This window comes from Monomorium pharaonis, chromosome 3, assembly GCF_013373865.1.
Source record: "Monomorium pharaonis isolate MP-MQ-018 chromosome 3, ASM1337386v2, whole genome shotgun sequence".
Classification (NCBI taxonomy): Eukaryota; Metazoa; Arthropoda; class Insecta; order Hymenoptera; family Formicidae; genus Monomorium; species Monomorium pharaonis.
The window spans coordinates 15,555,471-15,570,453 of NC_050469.1; the positions used below are offsets into that span (position 1 = coordinate 15,555,471).

The 14,983-nt window shown below is 29.6% G+C and overlaps 1 protein-coding gene and 1 long non-coding RNA gene across 12 annotated transcripts in view; one reads left to right on the forward strand and one right to left on the reverse strand.

The window, feature by feature from the left end:
* Window positions 1-9,318, forward strand: part of LOC118644882 — an 85,832-nt gene extending 76,514 nt beyond the window's left edge. The window contains exon 2 of the long non-coding RNA XR_004962667.1: window positions 9,035-9,318. This is a non-coding gene — a long non-coding RNA (uncharacterized LOC118644882). The remainder of the gene's footprint in view (window positions 1-9,034) is intronic.
* Window positions 1-14,983, reverse strand: part of LOC105839869 — a 130,991-nt gene that overhangs the window by 107,428 nt on the left and 8,580 nt on the right. The window lies entirely within an intron of this gene.

Below are 14,983 nucleotides of genomic sequence, written 5' to 3' on the forward strand. Positions count from 1 at the left end.
GAGCTGGCAAATAAGTTTTAATAGAAATAAATTATAAATATTACAAATAAATACTTTAATACAAATAAATATTTTACTACAAAAACTTGGCGCTGCTAAACCAAATAATTTTAATATAATTAACTTCAAAACTCGAAATTAACAGTGTGGCTAACTGAATGTGTCTACTTGAAGGTATCAAATATAGTTTTACAAAAAAATGATAGGATGAAGTAAACGGTTTATTATTCTTTTGCAATGTATTAAAATAGGTAAAAAGCATGAAATCTTGTCTGAAATAATTACAACAAAGTATAGGAACCATAATGCCACACAGCTGATCTGTCGATGATGTGATCACAAGTTGCAATATTGGAAATATGTTTATATGAATGCCCAAGGATTATTTGTAAGAATTATTTGTCTTAGTCTATGTAGTAACATTGCATGCATTCTATGCAAGCCGGATATATGGATAAGATACGGAAATATACCGATAAGGCTCTTAGTCAAATTGAAAAACTAAAAAGTAATTATTTAAATACTTTGTTGTTCCCAAAACGATTTATTATAATTAATACAATTCTCTCCATACATTCATAAAGATCACATTAAAAAAATTTATTTGTAGCTAAATTATAATTGTACGTTTATAATTATGTTTATTGTTCTTTTACAGTTATTGATAATAAATCTATTTTGTCCATGTTTCACTTAATGCTCTTAGAACATACATTCATGTGCCAGCTTGTAATGGGGAACAAAAGTACGCTCGTAGCTCTTATTGTAAATGTGGTCTTTAAGTAACATAGGCCGTTACATGCATAGTTAACAAACTTGAAAAATTTCCGTAAGAGTGTTTATTTTCCATTACAAGCTAGCACATAATTATATGTTCCAAGAGCATTAATTAAACTGAATAAAATAGGCATATTATCAATAACTGTAAAAGAACAATCAATATAATTATAAATGTACCATTATAATTTAACTACAATCTTAACTGTAAAATAGCAATAAATATAATGCTACATTAAATTGATGCAAAGAGAATGAAAAGTAAAATATGGGATGACGTGTTGCACCATTAAAAAAAATAAGTTAGAGAATCAAAAATATAAATAGAAATTTTGAATATCTTTGTAAATGTATGAAAAGAATTGTCTTAATTAGAATAAATTATTTCGGGAACAAAGTATTTAAATATTTACCTTTTAGTTTTCGGTTTGATCAAAAGCCTTATGTGTATATTTCTGTGCCTTATCCGTATATCCAACTCACTTAGAATGCATGACAGTTACTAAATAGACAGACATAGAGATAATCCTTCTTCATATAAACATCCATATAAACATATCTCCGATATTACTTACTAAGCGACATTTGTTCCAAGAGCATTAAGGGGCTACATACACCCAAAGACGTAAAAAATAGGCCTCCATCTCAATTTTTTTATCGAAACGTAATATATATAATTAATTCTAGTTTTCTTGACTTTAAAATATATTCTTAAAACATGTTTCAGAATAAATTTGAACTAAAAATTTTAAAATGGCGGAGATATTGTCGTAGGGTGCGTTCCGTTTCACGCATAATACGCATGATGCATCGTTCATCCTTGTTGTTTGTTGTTGTTTGTCAAACGCTAAACGAGGATAAACAATGCATTATGCGCATCATGCGTGAAACGGAACGCAGCCCTAGTCGCAAGACCTTATTGAAAAAAGGTGCTCCGCGGTACCAATTGCAGCTCGTACAGGACTTATCTGAAACAGACTAGCCTAGAATTTTCTTAAACTGTATGAAATTATCTAATCTTTATCGTGGCCGATTTTTTAATTATCAATTTTTGGCAAAATGGCAGCTGTTTAAAGAAAAGCGATTTTTTAGGATAAAAATCGGTCGTTTTCTTAACTGTAAAAAAGTAAGGGCTCTAAAAAAACCGCCACTATAAAGACTGCCTTTTTTGTGTAGAATAAGCCCTTCAAATTTCAAGTAAATCGGTCCAGTCGTTTCCGAAATATTTTTGGTACGCGTTTTGAAAACATTTTGAGAAAAGCGCATTTAAAGTTTGACATTCGGTTAAAACATAGATAAAAATTTTTTTTCAAACTTACATGGAGTCATTCACTCCAGGGCCATACAGTGAACCCTCCTTAGATTTACCGGTATCAAAGGCTTCGATTCTAGCTTGCCGGCGTAATATTCTTGCATAAGCTACCTGCTGCGAAGAATTAGGACGTGACCGTCGCGCCCCAGCGTCGTCGAACGCGCTTGGAGTTTTTTCGCTATGTCTCCAACAATTTTTAAGGAATCACTTTGAAACTTACAAAAAGGATATTCTCAAGACCTCATACTATACAAATATTCAAAAAACGAAAAATGCATTTTTTCAAAATTTCTAGGGTATGTAGCCCCTTAAGAGAAACATGGGTAAAATAGGTTTATTATCAATAACTGTAAAAGGATAATAAACATAATTATTAAAGTACAATTACGATTTATCTATAAATAAATAAATTGTAATGTATGTAATTTTTATAGATGTATCAAGAGAATTGTATAATATATTGTTTTGGAAACAACAAAGTATTTAAATACTTATCCCGGTAGGAAGATCTTGCAAACATTGCACAATAATGGCATTAAAGATTGTACTAAAATGATTCGCCATAACGCAACAGTTTTGTCAGAATATAATTCTTAAATAATATTTGTTAAAGATTAGACAAATATTGAAACATAAATATTTTGCAATTATTTCAGCATTTAAAATTATTACATTATAATCTTCAATATTTTCACAATATAATACAGCAATAATAATGTGCAATATTTACATCATTTAATCTTCAATATTTAATTCAAAATTAATATCAAAAGGTATTACAAATATCGCTTATTCATTAGACATTTAATAAAGATTAAAAAAGAGGCACTTCGTCTGACAGATTAGTTGCGTCCATTGGAAAGTTAAGTATTTCATTGATAGTAATAGCGGTCAGAAACTCTTAAATCATTCCTACATTATAATGTACAAGTATTGAAACATGCAATATTACACATTTCATGTTTCAATATTTGTGCATCATAATTTAGGAATAATTGGGGAATATTTTCAGTCTTTTGTGCACAATTATATTTCTAAATGTTTTAAACATGTTACGACTGAAATATTTTTCTCAATTATTGCACAATTTATTTTTAAATTTAATTTTGCAAATGTGTTGTTAAGATGATTCGCTATATCTATTGTTATACCAACATATCATTTCAAAATTTAATTGCGCAAACATTTATTAATGTTTTATATAAAAGGTTAATGTTTCTACATCTATATTCTCAACTATGCCCTCATAATGACAGATTATAAATCTTTGACAATTTTTTTTGTCATACAATTTTATAAATTTTTTCCTACTGGGGTACTTTTTAGTTTTTCGATTTGACCAAGAGCGGTAAATTTATATGCTTTATCCGTATATTCGGTTTGTACAGAATGTATAACAGTTACTAAATACACACAGAAAAATTCTACAGCCAAGAAAAGTAATTACTTATTTTATTTTATTTTGTTCAAGTAATTATAGTTTTCTTCAATCAAAAATATTTTTTTAATATTAATTTTCAGGTATGCTTGTTACAAGTATTAGAAAATTTCAGCATTTTTTACTTAAAATAAGAATCTATTCTTATTTCAAAAATATTATAAAGCTTGATTGAAGAAGAATTACGTATGACTTTGGATAATAATATTTGTTTGAAGTAAATATTCTTGTTTAAAGTATTACACTTACTAAAATTTAAAATATGTTTTAAGTAAATGTGATACTTGTAACAAGTTTACCATAGATTTGCAGATGTAGAAAAAAACCAATTACTTAGAACTTAAGTAATATTTACTTGCAAGTAATTATTTTTCTGTGTGTAAACTAAGATGTACAGATGATCCTTCGGCATCCATATAAACATATTATCCATACTGCAGCTTATAACCACGTCATCGGCAGGCCAGCTGAGTGGCATTATAGTGTATACTTTGTTGTAATTGTTTCAAACAAGATTTCATGCCTTTTACCTATTTTAATACATTGCAAAAGAATAAACTGTTCACTTTATTCTTTTTTTTTTTAAACTATATTATATTTAGTACCTTCAAGTAAACATATTCTGTCGGCCATTCTGTTAATTCCAAGCTTTGAGGTTAATTATATTATACATATAATATTCAGGAGAAAGAATTACATAGAGAAAGAGAGAGAGGGAGAAAGAAATAAAATATACACGCATGCATATACACTGGCGCAAAAAAAAACAAAACAAAAATTTTGACCGATTTTTAGTCAATCTTCAAAGTGATGCAACTTTGCAAAATATTATCCAAATTACCCAGCTAGCAAAATGACGCCAACTTTGTGCGAAGTTTGCCGCTCGAGCAAACCTTTGCAGCAAAATTACAACAAGATGTGTCCGCATTAAGCTTAGCTTTTGCTGGCAAGGCTTATTGTAAATAGTATGACGCATATTTTATGCAAATAACAGGGTAAAATTTGCTAGTAAAGCATAACAACAAATTTGCAGCAAAAACAAGGCAAACCTTGCTGTACACAATATGATAGCAAATTTGTGGCAACAATAGAACAAACCTTGCTGTACATAGCATGATAGCAAATTTGTGGCAAGAACAGAACAAATCTTGTCGAAATTAAGATCAACAGAAATGAAATATTGAACTGATATATTAGTCCAATATCATATGTGAATGGTGCAATCGTACTTGGTTCTCTGTTCTCGACGAGCCCCTTTTATTAAACCAGTAAATAAATCGTTTTCACGAGAAATGCGCCACCTCGAGATAAATAGTAAAGTCACCAGAAATAAAGTTTAAAACCCGATAATGCAACCCTGTTATTTGCATAAAATGTGCGTCATACTATTTGCGACAAGCCTTGCCAGCAAAAACTAAGCTGTTTACGGACACATTTTGTCGCAATTTTGTTGCAAAAGTGTGCTCGGCAAGTTTTATTTTGTTCTTGCTACTAATTTGCCGTTATTCTGTGCTTAACAAGATTTCCTGTTCCTGCCATAAATTTATTGTCATGTCGTGTAGCAAGGTTTGCTCTGTTATTTGTTTAAATTTTGCATTTTGTCGGAGCAAATCTTGTAATTTCTCTGCGCAATATTTATGTACAAGTCTTTCTCTGTTATTTGCAGCATCATGTGATGAAAACTTTTGCCGTAAATTTGCTCAAAACTTTTAGAAAACAAAGTAACAGACAATTACTTGTCATAAAATTGTTGTCAAAATTGAAACAATCCTTGCTGTAAAGCTTTCACGATATGTAATTTTAACAGGCCTGGGTAGCTGGGTATATGTACTTTTTTTTAAATTAAAGGGCAAAGACTCTACTTTGAGAATCCCTAGCGAAAGTTTGATTTGTTAAGTGCGAACCTTTTGTATTGCATAAAAACCAAACATGGTTTTTTTTTTATTAAAAAAAGTAAAAGTTTGTTATCATTTTTCACAAGTTTCTCGTTAAAATCTGGCTAATATTAATCCAGATTCTTAAAGTTCATTCTTTTCTAAACAATTAAAAAAAACATGTCGATACAATGTTTTTTGTTGATTGCACACGAGTTTGAAATTTGCACTGCATTTCAGGGCATTTTAGCGAATAAATACGGTATTTTTTTAACATTATGAATTTTGAGTATCAATATGATATTGCACATTGATTTTATTTGTGTTTAACTTAATCATACCGCCGTCATCAAAGTGACCCGATGTGCACCACGTGGAGAATGACGGTCGGATTTTATACATCATGGGGCCCTGAAAAGGCTGATTTTTTAAAATAAAATTTGAACTCCTATTTTTTATGTATGAGTATGTGTATATGTATGTTTACGTAATGTGTAGGTTTATGAGTACAGATGAATATGATCTTCTGTTAACTTTAGTAAAATTGGTGCGTCAGCTATCCGTTATATTTAGATCGGTAAGTACAAATTTCCACCGATGAATTTCAGAGCCATGATGTACAAACTCCGACCGTCATTCTCCACGTGGTACACATCGGGTCACTTTGATGACGGCGATATGATTGAGTTAAACACGAATAAAATCAATGTGCAATATCATATTAATACTCAAAATTCATTCAAAAAATACCGTATTTATTCGCTAAAATGCTCTAAAATGCAGTGCAAATTTTAAACTCGTGTGCACTCAACAAAAAACATCGTATTGACATGTTTTTTTTTCAATTGCTTAGAAAAAAATGAACTTTAAGAATCTGGATTAATATTAGCCAGATTTTAACGAGGAACTTGTGAAAAATAATAACAAACTTTTATTTTTTTCAATAAAAAAAAAAACAAGTTTGGTTTTCACGCGATACAAAAGGTTCGCAAATCACAAATCAAACTTTCGCCTAGAGATTCTCAAAGTAGAGTTTTTGCCCTTTAATTTAAAAAAACATGTAATTTAAATTACATGTAATTTAGATGATCACTTTGAAGATTACCTAAAAATTGGTCAAAATTTTGTCTCGTTTTTTTTGTGCCAGTGTATGTATGTACATACATGTTCATATGCATACATGCATGTATGTACATACCGAACAAAATTACCTTTTTTAAAAAAAGGTAAAAAAATGTGCCAAGTGTGCGCGCCCCTAAAAAAAACTATTATATTAGATAAATTGTCTTACTGTCCTATTGTTTTATTGTCTTCTCTACACAAATAATGATATAAAGTAAATGCGCCAATTATAAGAATATTTATACAAAATTTATTTATTATAATTTTTTATTAAAATATTTAACAATAAACAGACTTGATCAAATAGTTGAATGATTAAAATCAACTAACGGGATTATAGTGAAGCAAAAACTTGGCGTGCCCGGGTCGTTAAAATGCAATGAACCATCAATGTTAAACAATAAAAATATGGAAATTATTTATAGAAATAAAATAATAAAAAAATGATAACCCATCAAAAATTTTACAAAGAAAATATGTCAAGTACATAAACGCATTTAAAAATAGGACAAGATCAATACAATTGGACAAGTATATTTGAAAAAAAGACTTAAAAAAATCTTATAAAATCTATTAAAAAATTATTTAAATTATTTGTACAAATAAAATAATAAAAATAATAATGCATCAAAAATTTTACATAAACACATTTAAAAATTGGACGAGATCAATTAGCCAAATATATTTGATAAAGACTTAAAAAATCTTATAAAATTTATCAAAAAGTTTTTAAAAAAATGGAAATGTTATCAATAATAACAGATAATCAAGAAAAAACTGATAGATAGTAAAACAAAACCCAAGCCACATTAATCGCATTCTTGTATATATACTTATTGATATCAATAACATAGTTTTTTAAATATTGAAAAAATGCGACCCGGGCACGCCAAGTTTTTGCTTCACTATAATCCCATTAGTTGATTTTAATCATTCAATTATTTGATCATCAAGTCCGTTTATTGTTAAATATTTTAATAAGAAATTATAATAAATAAATTTTGTATAAATATTCTTATAATTGGCGCATTTAGTTTATATCATTATTTGTGTAGAGAAAACAATAAAACAATAAGACAGTAAGACAATTTACCTAATATAATGGTTTTTTTTAGGGGCGCGCACACTTGGCGTTTTCTTTTTTTAAAAAAGGTAATTTTGTTCGGATATCACGCATTTTGTAGTTTTTATTTAGAATATTATATATTTTTGCAATAAAAAATTATTATATATATTGATAATTTAGTATACTTTTAGTAAATTTAATAAAATTTAGTAAAAGTATAGCAAAATTTTTTTCTACTATATAACTTCCTGATACCGCATGCTTTGTAATTTCCTGTAGAGCTTCTTTATCTATATTATTTTTGTCAACTTTATATATCATGTGAAACTCGCCGCGAACTCGTCTGCTAACGTCAAAGCATATATTCGACTACGAACGCGCATTTCTCATCGGATCTTTACGAGACTTTTCTTCTTATAAGAAATTATTAACCGTACGATTTACAGATATATCACTTAATATTTATTTTTTATTCTGTCAAAAACAATCATATCACGAATGACAGCGATTTATCATATCAATATAGTATACATCAATACTTTATAAGAGACCTGTCATAGATAAATATTAATGCTCTCTAGTGTTGATTTCACGTACTGGACAAAGAATAAAGAATGACGTATCTTAAATGAAAAATTTAAAATTCGGTCTTTGCTTGACAATATCTCCACTTGTAGGGCATGTAGAGTAAAAATAAAAACAGTTTTCTTATACAAATCAAACCCAAACTTTCGATTGAGCCTAGTTAAAACATGATCAGTTCAGCCGTTATTAAGAATCTGATATCTCGGATGCACGCAAATCGTCTTTTCGCGTAAAGATACACGGGCGGTCTCGCGCTGCGCGTAACACTACCGTGTCTCGTGATATATGTATAGGCATTTCATGTTATTCTCCCCCCCCTCTCTCTCTCTCTCTCTCTCTCTCTCTCTCTCTCTCTCTCTCATATGAACATCCATTTTCATAGTTGGCGCATTTTTTTCATATCATTGCTTTTGTAGAAAAAATATATTTTATGTTCTTCTTTGGAAAAAGATAATTTTATTAAAATTTTATTAAAATTTGTAGTGCCAAATTAAAATTATTTTGTACAAGAATAGATTTTTGATGGCGCGTATACTTGGCGTTTTTTTATACCTTTTTTTTAAAAGGTAATTTTGTGTGTTACACACACACACACACACACACACACAGGGAGATGCAAGTGGATCTTTGGCCTCCTCTTCTCGCACCCACTCCGTTGGTAAGGGTGCCTTATACAGAAATGCGCAAAAGTACGGTATTTTGTTGAGAAATAACTATGTCACACAAAATTTTGTGTGGAAAGAAAATATATTCTCAGAAAACGCGTGGCCGGGGGAGGGACTCCGCCTGCAAATAACTTTTTTTAACTTAATTTTTTTTTTGTAAATATTTATTATATATTAATGTATATTTTATTTTAGGTGCAGTAAGAATTTACTTTTCGGAAGCTACTGAACAAAATATTTCAGAGCCCATCAAATCTTGGCTAAGACATGCAAGCGAACGTAATATTTATAAGAAGTATGTTGCTTTTTTATGTCTTTACAAATGTTATAATTAAAATAATATGTTAATGAATTATGAAGTTTTTAAAAAATTAATATAATTTTAATATTATTTTAAGCTTGAATAAGACAAAGAAATCTTTCATGGAAGAAAAAACCAATCTAATATAGAACAGCATGCAAATAGACGCCTACAAAAAGAAAAGTATGTAATATAATATAAACATATTTTTTGTGAAATTGTACTAATTTTACTAATATACTAAAAATTCTTGTAGCATGGATAAGAGAGCAGAATCTTGCAGAATGCTGAAGAAGACAATCAAAAAGCAGATGGTGATGAAAATTTGGACGATTTAATTGGTCCAAATCCTTTTTAAGTAATATATACAGGCTGTCCGGAGTTAATTTTGGAAGTTTACTCATTCTATTTGCACATGATGGATGTTATTTATTTAATATGTAGTTTGTTTTTTTCTCATATATATTTTATATTTTCAAATTTTTCAAATTTAATTATATATATATATGTATATGGTTTTTTTAAATATATATGGTTTGTTTATGCAATAAATTTACAATGCGTGCAATGTGCAACAATATAAATATTATAAATATGTTATTATATTAAATAAATAGAATATGAAAATTTAATAAAAATTTGTATTTTTAATATATCCTGAACTAATCCTGAAAAAATATGCATATAACCTAAATTAATTCTAGAAATAGTATATAAAGCACCGCAATGATGTATACTAGACTAATTTAAGATGTATTGTAGATGTTTTAAGATAATCTATAAAAATCCTGCAAATATCTTTAGGACGTTTAAATAAAATCTCCTGAGGATATTTGTAGGCATTACTGAGGTGCTCATTTGCTATTCCTTAGGACATTCTTAAAAAGTACGAAGATTATAAACAGATATCTTTAGGATATTTGATATATCCCAGCAAAATTTCCTTAGGAGATCCAAAAGACATCCTTGTGCTGTTTGGAGTTAGTCACTCTTAAGATGGACTAAAAACATATCAGTTAAAAGCTAAAATACAAAACTATTTCGGATTTTGATCAAAACGATTGGTTGTTCTGCATATTGATCAGTCAATCCTAGAAACGCCCGCGCAACAGGGTTTGACCATAACATATACACGTGCATATGCATGACCAAGCGCAAAATTGCATCAGTCGGATGAACAATGAGATTCGTGCGTCACGTAATATTAATTATACAAATAATATTACAAATGACAGAAATACACGAGAATTTTAAATTACATTTTATCACAAAATTTGCTACACATTTTATCATGTGTGATGATAAGGTTATGAAAATTTGACAACCTATTAAAAATGAATTACTCAAATATTCCCACACAGCACACTTTATCCTGAGGATATCCCAAATTATCCAAGACAGACGAAGGCGATCCCACGGATATCTCAATGAGTAGCTCCCGGGATATCCTACAAAAATATCTTAAAATATCGTAAAATATCTTAAGATATCATATGATATCTTATTAATATATTTTGATACCCCAAAAAAATATCTTAAAATATTATAAGATATTGTAAGATATTCATTAATATCTTACAATATCCTATTACATCCAAATAATATCCCATCATATCTTTTTTATCTCTACAATTAATGGAGCATAAATCAAGTGTAAAGAGAAAGTTAATTATAATGTAATAAAAGAGTGACAGAAGCGTAAATTAAATCTTTAAGAAACGTAGATTAAAACGTCAGAACATAAAGAAAACACTTATGGAAACAATGTGGCATATTAATAATATGCTACATATACTAAAAAATTATAAAAAATGACATTAAAAAATTTTTTTTATTTTATACAAACAGAGCAAAAACAGATTTTTTAATAAGTTAGTCTACATACAATTTTGCGCGCATATATAAAAATAGTAAAAAAAGTAAAAAAAATGGTAAAACTTCATATTTATTTATAAAAATATAAGTTAACTATACATGTTTTATCCTTCTGACAACATCTATTGTAATGATCTATAACAAATATGAATCCATAAACAAGAAGTGTTTATGGATCACCACGAAGCGTTAGAATGCGTACGGTCTTCAAAGTCAAGCGACATCGGCGAGGGTTGACACTTGGATGGGTGACCGTTTTTTCAGGTATAGAGATATTAAACTATTAAACATGCTTTAACAGGTACGACGGCTTGGCTGAAACATATATTATATTATAGTCTTCTTTCTCTTACAAAATTGCCGTAAAAATAATTAGAATTTTTTATTTTTTGTTCAAGTTTTTTTCGATTCTTAGAAACTCTCAAAAATACTTAGAAATATTCAAAAATTTTTTTAATTAATCAAAATTTTTTATTTTTAAAATTTTTTCGAGAAACGTTTCAATTATAAAAAATTGAAACATTTATCAGAAATCCTGAAAAAAATTTTTTTAATTCTGTCAAATTTTTTTACTAGAGTATATTACGATATCTCAGGAAATCCCTTGGACATCCTCTGGATATCGTTTCAGATATCTACAGGATATCAAATCGGTGGACATTTGTGCATCCCTTGGATATCCCTCGGATATCGCAGACGATCCACGGATATCCAACAATATTGCGATATCCCAAAATGACATCCCAGGGACATCCCTAGGATAAAGTGTGCTGTGTGGGTTATGAGTAACAGAAATTTTCAAATAAACATAAGACATTTTATAAATTACTTAATAAAAATTACCACACAGCATTGTAGAATAATCTAAGAAAAAATTTTTACAAAACAAAAATTTTCTTATATATATGTATAATCATATACAAAATTTGTTTATATATGCTATATTTTTAGGAAAAAAACACGCTATGATAGAATTTGAAACCGGGGTCACTGGATCATGAGTTTGCCTTACGTGCTATGCCATTGCTTTTATTAAATTATTAAATGTGTTTTGTTTACTTTATCTATGATGTAAACAGCGCACCGATCAATTTACGTGATAAAATTATCATGATTGAGTCAGATTGAAAATATCATGTTTTGTATATTTTATATAAGATATTTGTTTATATATATATATATATATATATATACTACTAAAAAAAAATAGGGTACTTTTTGTATACTGAAAATTTAGGCTATTTTCAAACTATTGCAACTCAGCGAAAAATCATCGTAGAAACAAAATCCAAAAAGCATTTTAAAGCTTGAAACTTCTTCTTTCAAACGCTTTTTGGCGATTTTAGTTATCTTTCTTTTCACCAACGTGACACAATGATAAAGCTTGAGCCGTTAAAATGAAAATTTTTATGCAAATTTGCTACGCTGCATCCGGTGTGAAAAAAATAGAGTATTTTTGTTACTTGCATCTTAGAGTGGGATCTTTTCCCTTTATTTTGAGTGGTTGTTCATTGCTATACGATTTTCTTTTGACTGAGTTATTGAGATTTTAAGAAAAAATGGTTATTTTGACTTTCATCGCTTGTTACTCGTGAACAAATCAACGTACAGCGCTCAACAAAAAAGTATTGGAAAGCTAAAAATTTGCACTTTTGAATGCTGTTATTAATTTTTTCACAGATTTACTTTTTCTAACAACAAATCGTATTTAAAGTTTACGTAAAAATCGCATATTTTACGGTTTTCATTTAGTTCAAGGTACTGTTATGAAGAAAGATCCAATCACATCGCTAAAGCAAAGTTTTATAGTACGATTACTCTCCAGTAATAAACACTAACGTTTATGAAATAAAACATTTTTATTCCACGTGTTTATCATTCTTGAAATTGCTAAAATTGCTTACAACGGTTTTTTAACCATTTTTTTACACCCTTTTGACCAAGTTACACAGTCAACCTTACATTTCTTTTTAAATAACGCTTACCGCCGGCATTATCGTTATCCAATGTGCACCACGTGAAAAATGCCGGTCGGATTGTGCACATCGCGCGCGCTCGCGGCTGTTCGTTGCGACTTCTTAAATGTCGTTTTATGTTGTTTCAAATGCGTTTAAATGTCTACACGGCATTTTGAAAGTTTCGTATACAAGCTGAATACTCCACGAGAATCGTCTGTGTGTTAAACATTTGTTTTAAACCTTCTATACATAAACATTACATGTAAACGTTACGAGTACGCACCTACTCACATACATACCGTAATGTTTACAAGTAATGTTTACGTACAAAAAGACTTTGAAATAAATGTTCAGTACACAGACGACTCTCGTAGTGTGATTGAGCTCGTATACGAAATTTTCAAAATGCCGCGTAGACATTTGCCTGCAACAGAAATTACACAAATAATCGCACTTTTTGAAAAAGGTTTTCGCGTGCGTCATGTAGTGCATCATGTTGGTGTGCCTATCTCTGTAGTGAGTAAAGTTTGATCATATCAAGAGACAGGACGTTATACAAGACGTGAAGGCAGTGGTCTTGGTCGAATAACTACTGTTAGACAAGATCGAGAAAGCGTCTAGTTACATTTACCGTATGAGGACAAGCGTTGACCTGTATAAACACAAAATTCGGATGTGACGAAACTCTACTCACTACAGAGATAGACACACCAACATGATGCACTACATGACGCACGCGAAAACCTTTTTCAAAAAGTGCGATTATTTGTGTAACTTCTGTTGTAGGCAAATATCTACGCGGCATTTTGAAAATTTCGTATACGAGCTCAATACACTACGAGAGTTGTCTGTGTATTGAACATTTATTTCAAAGTCTCTTTGTACGCAAACGTTACTTGTAAACATTACGATATGTATGTGAGTAGGTGCATACTTGTAATGTTTACATGTAATATTTATGTATAGAAGGTTTAAAACAAATGTTTAACACACAGACGATTCTCGTAGAGTATTGAGCTCGTATATAAAATTTTCAAATTTTGCGTAGACATTTAAATGCATTTAAACGACATTTAAGAAGTCGCAACGAACAGCCGCGAACGCGCGCGATGTGCACAATCCGACCGGCATCTTCCACGTGGTGCACATTAGATAACGCTAATGCCGGCGATAAGCGTCATTTAAAAAGAAATGTAAGGTTGATTTTGTAACTTGGTCAAAAGAGTGTTGAAAAAAATTGTTGAAAAAACGTTGTAAGCAATTTCAACAATTTCAAGAATGATATCTCAGATAGCACACGGACGTCCTTAGGACGTCCTCAGGATGTCTTGTAAGAGGAAGAAGACTATAACAACATGTTTCAGCCAAGCCACAGTCGTACCCGTTAAAGCATGTTTAATCTCTATATCTGAAAAAACGGTTACCCATTCAAGTGTCAACCATCGCCGACGTTGCTTGACTTCGAAGACCGTACGCATCCTAACGCCACGTGATAATCCATGAACACTTCTTGTCTATGCATACATATTTGTTAAAGATCATTACAATAGATGTTATCAGAAAGATGAAATATGTATAGTTAACTTATATTTTTATGAATAAATATGAAGTTTTAGTTTTTTATTAATTTTTACATATGCGTGCATAATAGCATGTGGAATAACTTATTAAAAAGTTTGTTTTTGCTCTGTTTGTATAAAATCAAAAAAATTTTTTAATATCATTTTTTATAATTTTTTAGTATTATTAATATATACCACATTGTTTCGATAAGTGTACTTTCTTTATGTTCTGTTTTAATTTACGTTTCTTAGAGATTTAATTAACGCTTTTGTCATTCTTTTATTACATTATAATTTACTTTACCTTTACACTTGATTTGCGCTTTATTAATTGTAGAGATAAAAGATATAATGGGATATTATCTGGATGTAATAGGATATTGCAAGATATTATAGAATATCTTACAATATCTTATAGTATTTTAAGATATTTTTTGGGAATATCGAA